Genomic DNA, 20,396 nt, shown 5'->3' on the forward strand with positions numbered 1-20,396 from the left:
AGGTTGTTATTTGCATAGAAATAGCATGGAGCCCCAGGCAGCAAGGGAGAAGGACACAGGGATCATTTGTCTAAAATTTTAATGAAAACTTTTGCTGAGGCAGAGATTTTTTTGAAACTTTCTTTCTCCCTGCTTTTCTCCTCCCCTCCCTTCCCCCCCCAAACCCCATCACTGATTTGACTTAACATGGTTCAATTTGAGGAGAAAGGGTTGACACACCACATATCACACTCCTATAATACAGCAACATGTAAATTGTTTGTTCCTTTAATAGATATGAAGCTGGAGAGACACACATTCTCAACTTAATGCATTGCATGTATGCATCAGGCTTTTATGGCCCTACTCTGTCTCAGTGCACCAGTGATGTTGCCTGTCATTAGCTGACCTGTTTTTAATTAGTTTAGACCTTCCTACCTTTTGCTTCTGAACATTCTTTACTTTTTAAAGGATTTCTTTTTGTAGCCAACAGTAGTAGCCTGCAAATAAAATATAAATATTCTGGTGGTTTCCTGTTTTTTACTTTCAGTGGTTCTACTGTACTTTTACCATTTTATTCATGGACACCGTCCTTTGCTTACTGTGTCTTTTGTTCCAAAATCAGAAAGTGCTTCCTGCATTTGTTTTTTTATCCCTTTGCCCTTGTTATCTCAGTATTTGTATAATTTCTTTTCTTGTCTATCTTGCTCTCTGTTGCCTGTAGTTATTTGTAAAACATTCAGAATATTACCAAGTTGAGGAGAAATACAGTATCTGGTTTTCCTAAATGCTGCAGAAGCAGGTTTGCCATTTGAGCTAAAGGCAGTGGGATGGTGATTATAGAAGCAATCTAGAGGACTTTATTTGAAACTTAAAATCAAGCACATCGGTGCAGCTCCTTGCTACCCTCTGGGGTGAGCTAGTGGCATCAGGGCTAGTTTACAGATGGGAAGATTAAAGCTGAGGTAAAGTGACTTGGTTCCATTGACAGAGATTAAATCAGCGTGAGAATGTGAATTTCCATGTCCCCAAGTTTCTTTTGAGATGGTCTTAGTGTCCATAAGGCCTGAGAAGAGAAGTGGTCATTTTCCTTTTTGTGCAAATGTCACCTATGATGACATAAATAAGAGAAGCTTCCAAGGGTCTGCTATTTCATGTCATCCAAGGTAGAAGAACATAGGTTCTTAGCTCTACAAACCATAGGCTCCTGATGGCAGATGGCTCAGAATACCTCACTGAGTAGAGTAGTAAGGCAGACTTGATGGATGTGACAAACTACCCTGCTTGATGGGTGTCATGCTAGCCTGGCAAAGACAGCAACCTGTGTGCTTGGGGAACTGGTAAAATGGGCCCTTTTAGGAGGCTGGGATAGTTTGTACAGATCTCAACTAAGTCAGGGTGCTACTGAATATGTCCAGGAATTTTCAGATTTACTTTCACTACACCACCATTCCTCTGTTTCTACATAGTATCCTTCACATGTTGTAAGGTGGTGGGTAGGCTCAAAGGACCTAAGGGAACACTGATGTAAACTAGAGCTGCTAGTTCTCAGTCTATACCCTAGACCTGGTGATATGTGACATTTTAAAGCTTCTGCTTTGGGATGCCTGGGTGGTTCAGCGGTTGAGCGTGCCTGCCTTTGGCCCAGGGTGTGATTCTGGAGCCCCAGGATCGAGTCCCACATCTGGCTCCCTGAGTGGAGTCTGCTTCTTTCTCTGCCCATGTCTCTGCCTCTGTGTGTCTAATTAATCAATTAATTAATTAATTAAAATAAAATATTTTTAAAAAGAAAAAAAATAAAGCTTTTGCTTTAAGGGGAAAAAAAGAATCCCATAATCTCATCTCCTTTACCGAGATCAGGCCCCTGTTTCTACCAAATCTGCCAGGGAAAAAGAGATTATATGATGGTGTGGCCAAGGCTATATATGTTAGGCCTGTAGGGCCCTTAATTCTAATCTTGCTTTTGAGACTTGATACAAGTCCTTCCCTGAATCTCAGTTTCCAAACATCTTTTTCTGAATCTGTACAATATGAAATGTGAAGTTGTTGCTCCCTTTGTTATATACAGTATCAGAGTTCCTCCCACCAGCTTATAGGACCAGGGACCTCTACTATTCATTCTCTATATTCACCCATGACTCTGTGACACAATGTGAGAGTCATGGAGGCTCAAGAAAGGAAGGAGAGAGGGGTGCCTGGCTGGCTCAGTCAGTAGAGCATTTGACTGTTGGTCTTGGGGTCATGAGTTCAAGCCCAACATTGGGTGTAGAGATTACATAAAACAATGATAAATGAAATTTTTTTTATAAAAGGGAGGGATTATTTCGTTCTCACTGTGAGTCAGCATTGTAACTTTCACAAAACTTAAAGAGCTGGAATGGTGAAAAGCATATATGCTAGAGCCGAACTACCTGGGTTTAATTCCTGGCTCTACCATCTACTAGTTGTGTGATCTTGGGCAATTTTCTTAACTTTTCTGGGTCACAGCTGTATTAACTGTTAAATGAGGATAATAATAGTACCTATTTACCAGGTCTTGTTAGGATTAAATGAGTTAATATAGGTAAATCACTGACATTGTTGTAGTGTTCCCCAACATGAACATAGGGTCCTGTTCTCATTGCAACTCATAATCCAGGCCCTGGAAGGGAAATACACATACAACATTCTCTATATTTTCTGATCCTTCGAAGGCAAAAATTCCTTTAAGAAAATGTTAGATGTCAGTCCTTGCCACGGCAGTACATTCACGTATTGACTTTCCCAATAGATGTTATCTAAAAACAATGGGATCCCTGGGTGGCGCAGCGGTTTAGCGCCTGCCTTTGGCCCAGGGCGCGATCCTGGAGACCCGGGATCGAATCCCACATCGGGCTCCCGGTGCATGGAGCCTGCTTCTCCCTCTGCCTGTGTCTCTGCCTCTCTCTCTCTCTCTCTCTTTGTGACTATCATAAATAATAAATAAAAAAAAAATTTATAAAAAAAAAAAAAATAAAATAAAAAAATAAATAAAAAAAAAAAAATAAAAACAATCACTGCACTTTGGAAAGCCATTAACGTCAGAGGCGCCATGTTCAGTCCTGATAGGGTAGTATACGTGTCAGTCATCTGTCTACAGGAGTCCCCAAGGACTTGTTGATACAATAGCCCATAATCACTCTAAGGATCAGACCAGCAATTTGCATTTTTAAAAGTCCCTAACTACCTATTTTCACAATAGACAGTCCCTGTACTCCGAAGCTCCAGATGGGATCACTCTCCTTTTAAAGAGGGTATTTGAGCTTCCTTTCTGAGTAAGCCTCACTTTAGCATTATGAATGAGTTTTCTCAGAAAGGATTGCAATGGGCACATCTCCTTGGTTTTTGAGCCCTATTACCCCATACCTCTACAACACACACACACAAAATGTGGGCAAACCTGACCCCGTTTTGGGGTGGTTTTGAATTTCGTTTAATGTTTCTTAGGTTTGGTAGAAAACTGTACCAGGTATGTTTGACTCCCAATTAGTGAGTCATTGTGATCTGCCCTCAGCCTGATCCCCAGCTCTCTGGTTTGGAGATCTTGCAGGTCGAATTTCCCTTCAGAGCTCCATGAGAGACATTGCCTTTGACTATGAGAGCCCTGTTGTGGGTATGGTGGCTGAGAGACTAGTGACTTGGGAGAACTTCAAATAAGTATCAATACTGAACTTCTAGATGAAGTGAAAGCTTTGAGGCCCTGCCTGGGGCATTATATATAGACTCAGGAATTAACCATGTTCGACAGCCTCTTAAAATTTATTCAAACTTCTTGAAGTTACAAAACCTTGAGATTTAAAAAACAAACAAAAACTTTTGATTATTCCCCTCCCTGCCATTTACTAGATAAGTAACTTTGGGCCTTCATCTATTTGGGCCTCAGTTTCCTCTTTATGAAATACATTTCCCACCTTAAGGTGAAGACCAGAAGATCTCTTAATCTTAAATTTACTTTAATTTCTAGTACTCTGTTATACTGTATAGATGTATATTAATTTGTAGCTAGGGAACCATGTTAGGCTGGAGCAGGGAGAGGATAGATTGGCAATGAGGGTGGGTAGGATCCAAAGTAGTTGCTACATATTAGGGTGTTATCTACTAGAGAAATTACATATTAGTGATATGTAAAATTATTACACAACAAGATTAGGAATGGGAGTTGTAAAGCATACTTCTTGAAAAATTTGTTCATCACATTTCTTATCCATATTACAGAAAAGTAAATGCCATGCGGTAGTGGCAGTGGTAATGGTGTTACTATTGATGACAGCAAGCGGCCATAGAATTATAATGATTGGGAGCAGAAGATCTCAAAAGTCCAACCACCCAACTATTGTTTGAATTTCCCCTATAACACTACTGCCAAATATTTATTCAGTTATGCTTGAAAAATCCAACTAACAGGGAACTCAGTACTTTATGAGCCGATCCCTTTCATTTACATGAAGTTTTTTCTTACATTTAGCTACAGTCTGTTCCTTTGCACACACAGACCAATTCCTCTTTTAAAGTGTTCATAATTAACAAAGCAACTCCCAGTGTTATGGTGTAACCTATGTGGAATTGAATGGAACCAAAATCTTCCCCATGTACTTTGCTTTCAGAGTCTGGCCTTGTCTTAAGAACAAAAGTAGTAAAAAAAAAAAAAAAACAAAAGTAGTAAAGATGGAAATGCTATCCAAAGATAGGAAGGAAACTGGATTCCTAAATGCCATCCTTGCCAGCCGAAACTATGAAAAGTAGAAATTACAAGAGAAATAGCTAAAATTTACACCACTTGGATGTATTCTGTAGAAGGTTGGGGGGTCTGCTGCATAGTATCATGCAAGGCTTTAAGGGCCTGATTATCTCCTGCTTCCCCCACCCCAACTTTGTTGACCCTATACACGGTTGGAGGATGTTTTCTTGGGTGCTGTGTATTTAGATAACAGTTAAAACTCATTGCCAAAGTTAGGTAGTACGTACTTCAGGAATCAGTAAAGGTGATATAGACTGAGGTACTCTAAAACTCGTAAGGGCACACAACTAATCTAAAGTGCTAGAATTTATTTCCCTCTCATCTCAGTGAGCAGTCTCTGGCTCACTTGGAATATGTGTACCTATGTCCTCTCTGTCCTATTTCCGGAATGTCTATTTCAGCCTCTAGGATTGTGCTGCTTCCTGAGCACTGGAGTGAAGAAATGCCTCTATCTCACATGGCATGCAGGGTCTCTGTACTTTTGCCTCTAACAAAATATTGTCCCTGGTCTCAAACTAAGTGTCCTCTTAGGGCTCTGAGCATGATCCCTTAGGCAGAACAGTTCAGCTTCTTCATTTTCCAGTCACATGTTACACCTTCTTATGCTGGATTTTCTTCATCCACCTATCCATCCTTCCTTCCTTCCTTCCTTCCTTCCTTCCTTCCTTCCTTCCTTCCTTCCTTCCTCTCTCTCTAAATGTTCATAGCTCTGTCTTTGCAAATTAGTGTTCACTGGAAGCTTTGCTATTCCACTTACCCTTCTCCCCTTAACCTTTCTTCTCCCCAGCCCCAGCCTGAAACCCAAGTAAATTAGCTTCTCACCCCTGCCCCCCAGTTAAAAAAAAAAAAAAAAAGCCATACTCTTCCAACAGTGTCGGTTCTTGGATTTGCAGTCAGCAGCCATCTCCAATAACCATCAGGCTGTCAGCTTTGCAGCTCCCTACTACCTCCCACCTCCCCCATCACTCACCAGAGGAAAAAGAGAGCCAGAGCAAGAGCTTGAAATATATCATGCAATAGTGTATCATGAATTTGTTGTGAATCACAGCGGTGAAGCAGGTTTATTTATTTCTGAGACCTTAAATCAATACAAAGTAGGTCTCTTAGTTCTGAAGCTGGGATGGAGTGTGAAAAAATGAGCCCATTGTACTCTTAAAACTTTGGGGAAAGGAGATGACAGCTATATAATTCCATTTACCAGGCACTAGGGGCTTTAATGTGAAGGTGACAGGGAGCTCTTTGTGCATTTAGAGCACCATATCTTCTAAATAAAAGATCTGTAGACTTGATAGTGGAGCATAGCTCCAAGTTTAATAATCTCCAAGCATTAGACCGAGCCAATATGTTCCCAAGTCAGAGAGTTCCCCCCGCAAACACTCATAAATTAAAAGTGCAAGAACTGCACACGTTGGTAGATTAGGAATGCAAGGACTCCAGTCTTTCCTAGCAGAAAGACAGACCTGGGCTCTGGCTGTGCACAGACTGCTCTGTGAATATGATAAAGACGCAGGAAACGAGGCTATTTAGAAACTGGCTCCTTGGCTGTTCATCATTCTAGGGGATGTCCCCTATGCTGGATCTAAATCTAGCTATGTCCCCTCTTAGAGTGGCCATCTTCACACATCTAATCAGCTAATGTACACAGTCAGGAGTGTTGAATTATGAAAGGAGAAGCTTTAAGAGCTGTTTAGATTGAACTACAGATTACCATGCCCAAGCTTCAAGTTTTTCTGGCTGATTCTGGTTCTTAATTTTAATAACGTGTCAGTGTCTGGAAGTGAAGTCTTTCAAAATAACGTGCACATAAGAGAAATTGAGACATCAGTGTAATTAAGGAAAAGAACCCACCCAAATTTCACTAACAGCATAAGATGCGAATATGAGAAGTGAAGACCATTGGAACATATAATCAAGTTTTGAGTTTCTTCATTTTCTATCTGACCCATTGATAAAATATGCCTTTTCTCAACAGATAAAGCAGGTTTATGCAGCTCAGTAGAGCAACCCTAATATAATATGACTTTATATTAGGTAGAGTTACTAGCTTAATTCAGGCTCAGGTAAAGAATTTTGAAAGAAAAACCCAGTGTCTGCACTGGGGAATACTAAAAAGGATGGGAAAATTGAATCACTCATTTTGTTTGAGAAAGCTGCTACACATTATAACACTAATATGGAAGATTTTTTGCTTATAGTATTTCAACTTGCTAAAAATATAAATCAAAGCTGAGTTTTTACAGAGCACTAAGAATTATGGCAGTTCACATGCATTTGTTGCATGCCAGTTATGTGTAAAGTTCCATTCTTATGCTGTGGGTATACAAGGCTGATTTCTGCTTTCATGGAGCTTCAAATTTAGACTTGAAAGACAGTAACAGTCTTGTCATGTGTTCTAAAGATAAAAATAAACTCGCTGCCCACCAGATGTAAATAAGAAAACACAACCAAGGGGATCCCTGGGTGGCTTAGCGGTTTAGCTCCTGCCTTTAGCCCAGGGCACGATCCTGGAGTCTCGGGATCAAGTCCCACGTCGGGCTCCCAGCATGGAGCCTGCTTCTTCCTCCTCCTGTGTCTCTGCCCCCCTCTCTCTCTCTCTCTCTCTCTCTGTCTATCATGAATGAATGAATGAATGAATGAATAAATAAATAAATAAATAAATAAATAAGTAAATCTTTAAAAAAAAAAAGAAAAGAAAAGAAAACACAACCAAAAAGGCTGCCGAGATGAACAGTTGGTGCTACTCCACAAGAAGCCAGGCCCCCAGCAAGCACTGAACTCTTTGCCTAACCACTGGTGGGCTGAGGCAGTCACACAACCCTCTGCCTTTCCACCAACCTCATGCCTCAGATCCTCATCAGAAAACCACCAAAAACTTTTCCATCTTTTGAAAACATCTGAAGAATTCTCACAATTCAATTATAGGAAAACAACACAGTCATTTAAAAAATGGGTTTAATTTGGGGAATCTGGGTGGCTCAGGCAGTCAAGCATCCTATTCTTGATTTGGACTCAGGTCATGATCTCAGGGTCCTGGGTTGAGCCCCAGTTGGGCTCCATGCTCAGTGGGGAGTCTGCTTGAGAATCTCTCTCTCCCTCTGCCCCTCCCTCCACTACAGTCACTCTTTCTCTCTTTCAAATAAATAAATCTTTTTTAAAAATTAAAAAATGGGTTTAATTTTCTTAAGAAATTTGAATAGACATTTCAGCAGAAAAGATATGAAGATGATAATCAAGCACATGAAAGGATGCTTAATGCAAATTTAAAACCACAATTAGGCACCACTAAAATAAAAATTTAATAAGGAAAATTTTTATCTGACAATACTAAGTATTGGTGAGAATGCAGAACAACTGGAACTCTTGTATATACTGGTGGGAATGTGAAATGGTACAGCCATTTTGAAAAAGTTTACTCCAGCCATAAACAAGAATGAGATCTTGCCATTTGCTACAACATGGATGGACCTAGAAGGTATAATGCTAAGTGAATAAGCCAGTCAGAGAAAGAAAAATATCACATGATTTCACTCATGTGGAATTTTTAAAAAAGCAAATGAGCAAAGGAAAAACAAAAACCAGACTCTGAATACCGAGAACAAAATAGTGGTTTGCCAAAGGAAGATAGAGGGGGGTGTTGGGTGAAATTAAGTGAAGAAGATTTAAAAGTACACTTATCTAGATGAGCACTAAGTTATATATAAAATTGCTGAACCCCTATATTGTATATTTGAAGCTAGTATAACATTGTATGTTAATTGTACTTCAATTTAAAAAAAAACCTTTTTTAAAAAAATAAACACTTACCATACAACCTAGTAATCCTATTCCTGGGAGAAATGAAATATACTTCCACACAAAAACGTGTCCACAAATGTCTATATCAGTTTTATTCATAATTTCCCCAAGCTGGAAACTACCCAATTACCCAAAAGTCTACCAAGAAGCAAACAGAAGAACAAATTGTGATACTTCCATAAAATGGAATACTACACTGCAGTGAAAAGGAATATATGACACCTACAGTGGCATAAATGAATCTCAGGTGCACTAACAAAGAAACGACTCCCAAGCACTATGTAGTATATGACTCCATTTATATAATGTCCTAAGAAAGGCAAAATTGTTATTTTTTTAATTCAGGTATAGTTGGCATACAATATTATGGTGGCTTCAGGTATACAATGTAAGTACTTCAACAGTTGGGTACATTATGGAGTGATCATCACCATACAACTAGCTACCATCAGTATTATACAAAGTTGTTAGGGTATTGTTAACTATATTCCCTCTATTGTACCTTCCGTTCCCATGACTTATTTTGTAACTAGAAGTTTGTACCTTTTAATCTCCTTCCCCTATTTTGTCCAACCCCTCCCCACACACACTCCCTCTGGCAGCCATCATTCTGTTTTCTGAGTCTGTTTTGTTTGTTCATTTGTTTTTTTAGATTCTACATATAAATAAAGCCATACAGTGTTTGTCTTTCTCTGATTTATTTTAGTTAGCATACCGTCTAGGTCCTTCCATCATGTCCTTGTTATCACAAATGGCAAGATTTTTTTTATGGCTAAGGAATATTCCATTATATGCATACACACAAACACACCCCTCACACATCTTCATTATCCATCTTTTTTTTTTTTTTTAAGATTTTTTAATTGATTTATCAGAGAGTGAGCATGAGTGCCAAAGAGGGACAGAGGGAGAGGGAGAAGCAGGCTCCCTACTGAGCGGGGAGCCCAATGCAGGGCTCTTTCCCAGGACCCCCGGATCATGACCTCAGCCGAAGGCAGATGCTTAACTGACTGAGCCACCAGGTGCCCCTATCTATTCATCTATTGGTGGAAATGTAGGTTGCTTCCATTCTGTGGCTATTGTAAATAATGCTGCAATGAACATAAAAGTGCATGTATCTTTTTGAATTAGTATTTTCATTTTGTTTGTTAAATACCCAGAAATGGAATTGCTGGGTCATATGTTAATTCTATTTTTAATTTTTTGAGGAACCTCCATACTGTTTTCCACAGTGGCTGCTCCCATTTTGCATTCCCACTATCAGTGCATGAAGGTTCCCTTTTCTCCTCATCCTTGTGCAACACTTGTTATTTCTTGGTGTGTTTTTTCGTTGTTTTTTTTTTTTTTTTTTTTTTATGCTAACCATTCTGACAGATGTGAGGTTATATCTTATTGTGGATTTAGTTTACATTTCCCTGATGATTAGTGATGTTAAGAATGTTAAGAATCTTTTCATTTGCCTCTTGGCCATCTGTATGTCATCTTTGGAGAACTGTCTATTCAGGTCCTGTGTCTTTTTTTTAATTTGGTTCATTTTCTTTGATACTGAGTTGTGTGCATTCTTTATATATTTTGGATATTAACCCCTTATTGGATATATCATTTGCAAATGTCTCCCATTTATTGGGTTGCCTTTTCACGTTGATGGTTTGCTTCACTTTGCAAAACCTTTTTAGTTTGATGAAGTCCAATTGGTTTATTTTTGCTTTTATTGCCCTTGCCTGAGAAGACCAACTCAAAAAAATATTGTTAAGACTGATGTCATGGGATCCCTGGGTGGCGCAGCGGTTTGGCGCCTGCCTTTGGCCCAGGGCGCGATCCTGGAGATCCGGGATCGAATCCCACATCGGGCTCCCGGTGCATGGAGCCTGCTTCTCCCTCTGCCTGTGTCTCTGCGCCTCTCTCTCTCTCTCTGTGACTATCATAAATAAATAAAAATTTAAAAAAAAAAAAGACTGATGTCAAAAAACTTACTGCCCGTATTTTTTTCTAGGGGTTCTATGCTTTCTAGTCTTACATTTAAGTCTATAAGCCACTTTGAGTATACTTTTGTATGTGGTGTAAGAAAATAGTCTAGCTTTATTTTTTTGCATGTAGTTTTCCATTTTTTCCAAAACTATTTTTTAAAACTATCATTTCCTTATTGTACATTTTGCCTCCTTTGTTGAAAATTAATTGGTCATATTAAGCATGGATTATTTCTGAATGCTGTATTCTATTCCATTGATTTATGTGTCTAATTCTGTGCCAACACCATAACCTTTTGATTACATACAGCTTTGTAATATAGTTTGAAATCAGGGAGCATAATACCTCTAGCTTTGATCTTCTTTCTCAAGATTGCTTTGACTATTTGGGTGTTTGTGGCTTCATAGAAATTTTAGGATTATGTGTTCTAGTTCTGTGAAAAAATCCCATTTTGATAGAGTACTTTGATGGGTATTGCATTGACTCTAGATTTCTTTAGGTAATATGGACATTTTAACAATATTAATTCTTGCAATCCATGATGGAATGTTATTTATTATGAGTATGAGATATCTGCCTATTTATTTGTGTATCCAGTTTCTTTTGTCAGTGTTTACAGTTTTCAGAGTACAGGTCTTTCACCTCCTTGGTTAAATTTAATTCTAGGCATTTTATTCTTTTTGTTGTTGCAATTATAAATGGGAGTGTTTTCTTTTTTTTTTTTTTTTTTTTTTTTTTTTTTTTTTTTTGGGAGTGTTTTCTTAATTCCTTTTTCTGCTAGTTCATTATTAGTATATAGAAATAAAACAGATTTACGTATATTAATTTTGTATCCTGGAACTTTACTGAATTCATTTATTCTAATAGGTTTTTTTTTTTTTTGAAGATTTTATTTATTTATTTGAGAGAGAGAAAGCAAGAGCGCGAGAAGGAGTTGGAGGAGGGCAGACGTACAGGGAGAATCACACCGCTCAATGAGCAGGGAGCACAATGTGGGCTTGATCCTGGGACTTTGGGATCACTTAACCAACTGAGTCACCCAGGGCACCTGTTCTAATAGTTTTTTGGTGGAGTCTTTGGGGTTTTCTATATATAGTATCATGTTATCTGCAAATTATGACAGTAAGTAGGTATTTACTTCTTTCCTAGTTTGGATCCCTTTTCTTTTCTTTTCTTTTCTTTTCTTTTCTTTTCTTTTCTTTTCTTTTCTTTTCTTTTCTTTTTCTTTTCTTTTCTTTTCTTTTCTTTTTTTTCTTTTCTTTTCTTTTTTTCTTTTCTTTTCTTTTCTTTTTTTTGTCTGATTGCTGTGGCTAGGACTTCCAATACTATGTTGAGTAAAAGTGGTGACAGTGAGCAACTTTATTTTCTTCCTGATCTTGGAAGAAAAACTTTCAGCTTTTATGATGTTAGCTGTGGTTTTGTCTATGCCTTTTATTATGTTGAAGTATGTTCTCTCTATACCCATTTTGTTGAGTTTTTCAAATAAATAGACATTGACTTTTATTAAATGCTTTTCTGCATTTATTGGGATGATCATATGATTTTTATACTCCTTGTTAATGTGGAGTATCCCATTGATTCATTTGCAGATATTAAACCATCCCTGCATCATTGGAATAAATCCCACATGATCATGGTGTATTACCCTTTTAATTTATTGTTGAATTCAGTTTGCTAATCTTTTTCTTGAGGATTTTTGCATTTTTTGTTCATCAGGGATATTGGCTTGTTTTTTTGTTTTGTTTTTGTGGTTTCGTTGTCAGGGTAATGCTTACCTCATAGAATGAGTTCAGAAGCATTCCTTTCAATTTTTTTGGAATAGTTCGAGGATAGGTATTAACTTTTTTGAAATGTTTAGTAGAATTCACCTGTAAAACCATCTGGTCTTGGACTTCTGTTGTGAGTTTTTTTGTTTACTGATTCAATTTCATTAATAGTATTTGGTCTGTTCAGATTTTCTATTTCTTCCTGATTCAGTTTTGAAGGATTGTATGTTTTAGGAATTTATGCATTTTTGTCTAGGCTGTCCCATTTTTTAGCATATAATTGTTCATAGTAGTCTGTTATGATCCTTTATATTTCTATGGTATTGGTTGTAACTTCGCTTTCATTTCTGATTTTATTTGGGCCCTCTCCCTTCTTTTCTTGATGAGTCTGGCTAAAGGTTTATGAATTTTATTTATCTTTTCTAAGAATCAGCTCTTAGTTTCATTGATCGTTTCTATTGTCTTTTTAGTCTGTTTCATTTTATTTCCACTCTAATCTTTACTATTTCCTTCTTTCCACTAACCTTGGACTTTGTTTGCCTTTTTTCTAGTTCTATTAGGTTTAAGATTAGGTTGTTTATGTGATTTTTTGTTGTTGTTGTTTACTGAAGTAGGCCTGTATTGCTATGAACATCCCACCTTAGAACTACTTTTGCTGTATGTCTTGTAGATTTTTTTTTTTTAAGATTTTATTTATTTATTCATGAGATACACAGAGAGAGAGAGGCAGAAACACAGGCAGAGGGAGAAGCAGACTCCATACAGGGAGCCCGACGTGGGACTCGATCCTGGGTCTCCAGGATCATGCTCTGGGCTGAAGGCGGCGCTAAACTACTGAGCCACCCAGGCTGCCCTGTCTTGTAGATTTTTGAATGTTAGATTTTCATTTCTATTTTCAGTTGTCTCAAAGTATTTTTTTATTTCCTCTTTGATTTCTTTAGTGATCCATTGGTTGTTTAGTAATGAGCATGTTCATCTTCCACATGTTTGTGTTTTTTCCAGTTTTTCTTGTAATTGATTTCTAGTTTGTACCATTGTAGTCAGAAAAGATACCTGATGTGATTTCAGTCTTCTTAAATTTATTGAGACTTGTTTTGTGGCCTAACATATGATCTGTCATGGAAGATGTTCCATGTGCATTTGAATGAATGTGTATTCTGTTTTTGGATGGAATGTTATTTATACATACACACACATACACACACATATACACACACATCTATTAGGTCCATCTGGTGTAATATGTCATTCAAAGCCACTGTTTCTTTTTTTTTTTTTTTTTTAAGATTTTATTTATTTATTCATAGAGACACAGAGGGAGAGAGAGAGAGGGAGGCAGAGACACAGGCAGAGGGAGAAGCAGGCTCCACGCAGGGAGCCTGACGTGGGACTCGATCTGGGGTCTCCAGGATCACACCCCGGGCTGAAGGCGGTGCTAAACTGCTGCGCCACGGGGGCTGCCCACAGCCACTGTTTCTTTGTTGATTTTTTGTCTGGGTTATCTGCCCATTGATATAAGTGGAGTATTGAAGTCCCCTGCTATTATTGTATTATTATATTACTGTCATTTTCTCCCTTTATATTGGTTACTATTTATTTTACGTATTTAGGTGCCCCGATGTTGAGTGTGTAGATATTTGATACCACTATATTCTCTTGTTGGATTGATCTCTTTATCATTATATAATGCCTTGTGTCGTGTTACAGTCTTTGTTTTAAAGTTTTTCTTGCTACCCCAGATTTCTTTTATTTCCATTTGCATGTAATATCTTTTTTCCATCTCTTCACTTTCAGTCTGTATATCTTTAGACCTGAAGAGAGTCTCTTTTAAGCAGCATATAGGTAGTCTTGTCTTTATCCATTCATCCAGCCTATGTCTTTTGATTGGAGCATTTAGTCCATTTATGTTTAAAGTAATTATTGATAGATATGTACTTACTGCCATTTTGTGGATTGTTTTCTGGATGTTTTGTAGTTCTTCTCTGTTACTTTCTTCTCTTACTCTCTTCCTTTGTTATTTGGTAACTTTCTTTAGTGTTATATTTGTATCCTTTCCTCTTTATTTTCTGTGTATCTATTATAGGCGTTCGGGGGCAGCCCAGGTGGCTCAGCGGTTTAGCGCCTGCCTTCAACCCAGGACCTGATGATCGAGTCCCGGGATTGAGTCCCGCGTCGGGCTCCCTGCATGGAGCCTGCTTCTCCCTCTGCCTGTGTCTCTGCCTCTCGCTGTGTCTCTCATGAATAAATAAATAAATAATCTTAAAAAAAAAAAAAGAAAAGAAAGTCTATAATAGGTATTCGGTTTGTGGTCACTATGAGGTTCATATATGACATCCTGTGTATAAAGAGCCTATTTTAAGTTGATGTTTGCTTAAGTTCAAGCAGGTTCTAAAAGCGTTACATTTTTACTGCACTACCTACATTTTATATTTTTTGTGTCATATATATTTTTAAGATTTTATTTATCTATTCATGAGAGACACAGAGAGAGAGAGAGAGAGAGAGAAAGAGGCAGAGACACAGGGAGAGGGAGAAGCAGACTCCACGCAGGGAGCCCAATGCGGGACTCAATCCCAGGACTCCAGGATCACTCCAGATCACGCTCACGCCCTGGGCCGAAGGCAGGCGCCAAACCACTGAGCCACCCAGAGATTCCCCAATTCATGTCATATTTTTACATCTTACTATTTTGTGTATCTTTTGATAATTATTATAGATCTAGATGATTTTTACTACTTTTGTCTTTTAACCTTCATACTATGTATCCACCACCTTTACTATATGTTTACCCTTACCAGTTAGATTTTTTTCTTTCATAATTTTCTTATTTCTAGTTATGCCCGTTTCTTTTTCATTTAAAGAAGTCCCTTTAATATTTCTTATTAAGGCCTGCTTGGTGATGATGAACTCCTTTAGCTTTTGCTTGTCTGAGAAACCCCTTATCTCTCCTATTCTGAGTGATAACCTTGCTAGGTGGACTATTCTTAGTTTTAAGGTCTTGACTTTCAGCACTTTGAATATATCATGCCATTCACTTCTGACCTGTAAAGTTTATGCTAAAAAATCAGCTCATAGTCTTATGAGGGTTCCCTGGTACATAATAAGTTTTTCTCTTGCTTTCCTTAAGATTCCCTCTTTATTGACACTGTGATCATAAAATATCTTGGTGTGGGTCTCTTTGGGTTCATCTTATTTAGGAATGTTTGTGTTTCCTGGACTTGGATGTCTGCTTCCTTCCCCAGCTTAGGGAAGTTTTCAGCCATTATTTCTTCAAATAGGTTTTCTGTTCCTTTCCTTTTCTCCTCTCCTTCTGTGACTGCTATAATGCAAATGTTGGTATACTTGACATGGTCCCAGAAGTCCCTTTAACTATCCTTATTTTTTCATTCTTTTTTTCTTTTTGCTGTTCTCGTTGTATGGGTTCCATTACTCTTATCTTCCACATTGCTGATCCATTCTTCTGCATTATCTAATCTGCTATTGATTCTCTCTGGTGTATTTTTCATTTCAGTTTTTATATTCTTCTGATTTGTTCTTTTTTATGTTCTCTCTTAATGTTCTTATTGTGTTCTTCCATTCTTTTCATGAGTTTAGTGAGCTTCTTTATGATCATTATTTTGCACTCTTTATTAGTAGATTGCTTATTTCCTTTTCATTTCATTCTTTTCCTCAGATTTTTGTCTTATTCTTTCATTTGTTTCACTTAATCTCTTCTCTCCTCATTTTACTTAACTCTCTGTGTTTATTTTTGTGTATTAGGTAGATGACTTCTATTTCCTGGTCTTAAAGAAATGTCTTTATAGAGAGAGTGTCCTGTGGGGTCAGTAGCACAAAACCACCTGTTCATTCAATCTAAGTACCCCTCTGGGGTATCCTCATATATGGATGCATGGGCTACACGCACCTTCCTGTTGAGGCTGGGCCACAGTTAGTGTGTGCAGCTGGCCCCTCAAGGCAAGGAGCATTGGAAGAGAGGAGCACTGTTGTTGGCAGAGGCTACCCCCTGGGTGTGGGGATTAAAGGGGACACTGGGAATGTGGTAAGTAGTGCTAGCACAGGAGATGGAGAGTGTCAAAACTGTCTCTTACACCACCAGGCCAACTAGGTAGGGGTAGGAGGTAGAGAAAATGATGCCTGCTGACACTTTCTTCCCTGGAGAATGTTCCAACAGATCTCTGTCCCTCTAGCACATGTCCTAAAATTACTCAGTGAATCTCCTTCATGTGTAACCCCATACTTTTCAAACTACTGCTTTTGTACTGGGATTTGGAGGGAGTAAAATTGTATGTACCCTTTAAGTACAGTCTCATTTTCCTGCTGCCCTTCTGGACATCAGCCCTACTTGTTTTCAAAGCCAGATGTTGGGGATCCCTGGGTGGCTCAGCGGTTAAGTGCCTGCCTTCTGCCCAGGGCATGATTCTGAAGTCCTGGGATTGAGTCCCGTATCAGGCTCCCTGCATGGAGCCTGCTTCTCCCTCTCCCTGTGTCTCTGCCTCTCTCTCTCTCTCTCTCTGTGTGTCTCTCATGAGTAAATAAATAAAATCTTTAAAAAAAAATCAAAGCCAGGTGTTATGGGGGCTCTACTTCCTGGTGCAGGTTGCCTGAGCTAGGGAGCCCAGTGTAGGGTCTGGACCCCTCATTCCTCAAGGAGAGCCTCTACAGTTATGATAATCCTCCCACTCGTGGGTCACCATGCCAGGGGTATGGGTCCTGACTAGACCACATCTTGCCTTGCATACCCATCTTGATGTGGCTTTTTCTTCATGTTCTGAGTTGTGTAAAATATTTTCTGCTAGTCTTTAGTTCATTTTCAGAGATAGTTTTTCTATATGTAGTTGTGGTTTTGGTTTGTTCATGGGAAGTGAGCTCAGGATCTTCCTGCTCCACCATCCTGATTCTCCCTCCTAGAGAGAAACCTTCGGGGTGATTTGGATGATGGTTTTATGACTTATATATATTTGTCACAATTCATAGAATTCTGAACCTAAAAATGAATGATTTGCTATATGTAAATTATACCTCAGTAAACTAGATTTTTTTTTTTAATTTCCATATTTGGAAGCAATTCATTGTCAGTACATTCAAATCTGTAGCTAAATGAGCAGTTGTCGGATCCCTGAGGTAAGTGATTCCTTTTTGGCAGTTTTCACTCTGGAAGCTTATGCCTTTTCTCAGACATTTGACAAGTAAACTGTCCTGTGGCTCTTCTCTACCCCCATTGCATTAGAAATGCGTTTCTGTCCCTTGCCCGGTCCACCCTCAAATCCTTGTCATCAGTCTGCCATCTAACTCATTCCTCTGTTTGCCCCACCCCTTAGTAAGCAGATGTCTTGCAGTATTTTTGTGCCTTGTATCTGAGTCTCTCCTTGGTTAAGTATCTTCTCCCAATGCTGGATGCCCAATCCCTGTGCTCCCAATTTACCCATCAACAGACCTGATCATTTTCTAATACTGTGGTGTGGAGAGAGGTTTTGGGGCTTGCAGTGGATGGTCTTGAATCTAAGTGTGGCTCAGGTCAGAAACTTTCCCGTCCTGTGTCAGCAGTAGGTCACTGTGTCCTTTCTCTACCCCTAATCCTAGACTACCAGCTACCAACCAGCATTCCAGTTTGCCAGTGACAAGTGGCAATGAAGAGGCGAGGGGAAGTTGTAAACCTGAGTCTGTGTATCAAGAGGCTATGTTTTGGGAACCTCCAAATATTCTTGGTTGCATAGGCACCAGTTCTGTCTCCCTAGAGATTTAATTCCATTCACCCTTGGATATATTCCTGGAGAAACATTTACACAGTAATATGTGCTGCACCACTTAAAATTGTTAATTGGAGATTGAATTACTTGTCAGGTTTTAAAAATGTAGTCCTCTCAGGTCAGGGAGGAGGGTGTTAGCAGCCTGAGTAGATGAGCTATTGCATTTTTTTTCCCTTCCTCTTTTCTCCCCCACTCCCTTTTCCTCCCTCTCATTCTTCATTTCTTTTGTCCCTATCTTACTGCCTTTTTCCTTCCCTCACTTAATTTTTTTTCATGTCTGTCTCTTTCTGCCTTAGCCAAACCTTTATCAATAACCTAACAGATCCAGAGTGACTTTAATCTAGAATCATGAACGACGTCCACTAATGATGATTGCTTGGGAAATGTACAAAACCTCTCTTCAAATCCTCTTGAGAATGGAAATATCCTAATGAGAGGGAGGATGGCAGGAGGGACTCCGTTCATGTAGCCTAAATTCTTAGACGCAAGAGGAATTTTATACTTCCAGCTTCTTTAAATAGAAAATTACCCTGACTCAAGAATTGTTTAGGGGGAAAGATTGGCTAAAGGGGGGGAAAGCAGCAGTAGATTTCATTTTTTATTCCATCGATATGCATCATTATTTTTCACATCTTCAGCACATGATTGCAAATATTTGCCTATAAGTCTAAAGACCCCCGACATAATGTGTATACTCAGGACAAAGGCAGTTTTTTAAAAAATTGAGCTAAGTTGCATCTATGAAACTCAGAAATCTCAATGCCTATGCTGACAAATATCCTGACAAGTAAATACTATACTCATTTGGTATTACATAGTGATTTCATTTGCACAAAACCTCACAATGCTCTGCCACTTCAGTCAAACGTCTGGAGCACTGGGGAAAGGAAGAACGTGTTTATCTTGATCTCCAAAAAGGGATTTAAGGGAGAGAGCAGGCGGTATATTAGACTGTTTTCATTGCCTGTCAGCTGCGGTAAACCTGAGCTGTCTGCGGTGTCTCTAGATAAGCCACAACAGCAGCAGAGGCCTTAGCATGTATGTATGACTACATTCATTTGTACTTTATGTATCTCAAAATTTCTAAAGGCTGTGTAGCATCTTCAGTGGAGCCTTTAACAATTGTGTGTCTGCTAATCACTGGCTTTTATGTGGTACCCTTCCTGCTTTGGTCTGCCAGCTGCAATGAATGAAGTGCTGGATGAGGCTTAAGTTTATATTAAGTGGATGAAGATCCTCCTTCCTGGCAGAGACAGCCCTTGTTCAGTTCTGTGGTGTGGGCACTCTTCAGCAGAGGACCCTGAGGTGGTGTCTGTTCGTAATATCTTATAGTACTGCTTTTCCACCTAAGCCTGCGGGGCCTCAGGAGCTACCTCTGTTTGAATGGCCTCTGTGTTTAAATATGGTTATTGATGCTTGTTGGGAAGCTAAATTAAATGTTTGCATCACACAGTAGACCATGTGAGAAAAGTAATTTGGGAACATGGAAAATGGCTAGGAACTCAACTGGCACCAAAATGCGTATGTTGGAGTTGAAAAAACATGAATAAAGCTCACCTACTTTATGAAAATACTATGTTAGTGAAGGTTGTTTACCCCAAATTTTTCTGTGAAAAGTTGGTAGGGCAACACGAAAGAATAAAGCAGTGGTACTGTCTAGGTGGGCTTTTTTCTTTGCCTTTCTAGATGCTGATCATTTCAGCATGATCATTTCAGAGTTAGGCAGAATGGATTTCGTCCTAGCTCAGATTCTGCTTCTTTGGTTGCAGCTTTTGTTGTGAAGTATTCTAAAATCATTAAAACCACTTGAGTCAGCAACGACCCCTATAAATCAGGAGCTATTGTGTGCGCCCTCATTCTACTGGTGCATGCTCCAAACATACGGTCATTGAAGATGAACTGGAGGGTACTGCTCTCTCTTCACCGATTGTAAAGTAGCTATGATTGTTAGCATTTGTTTGTGATTAGTGAAGCAGGTTTTATTTCTGTGTGTCCTTTCCTCCCCACACCCACCCCCTAAGGCCAGTCACAGCCATTTGGATACCCTGTTAGTCTAGCCTATAATTTTTCCTTTAATTCCCAAAGCAAATGAATTTTCTCACATGACAAACATTTCTTTAGTCTGATAGTGTCCTTGGTTGCAGTAAGCCCTGGTTAGGTTTCTTTCTGAATCCAGTGTACAAATACTGCCTTTTCAGAACAATGCCAAAGTGTCAAAAGCTGAGTTTTGCTTATAAAGGGATGACATGCTAGGTGATTAAACTCTTGCTCCAAGTTTGTCTCCCATTAATTTATAGGAATATGGGGTGGAATGGGCAAGTGGCAGAGCCTCTGAGAGTAGTCCCAGTCCTGGATTCCCTTCCCTTTTTTTTTTTAAAGATTATT

At 38.9% G+C, this 20,396-nt stretch overlaps 1 protein-coding gene across 15 annotated transcripts in view; it reads left to right on the top strand.

Moving 5' to 3' along the window:
* Window positions 1-20,396, top strand: part of ACACA (acetyl-CoA carboxylase alpha) — a 284,702-nt gene that overhangs the window by 219,009 nt on the left and 45,297 nt on the right. The window lies entirely within an intron of this gene.

This window comes from Canis lupus, chromosome 16 (genome assembly GCF_048164855.1).
Source record: "Canis lupus baileyi chromosome 16, mCanLup2.hap1, whole genome shotgun sequence".
Lineage (NCBI taxonomy): Eukaryota > Metazoa > Chordata > Mammalia > Carnivora > Canidae > Canis > Canis lupus.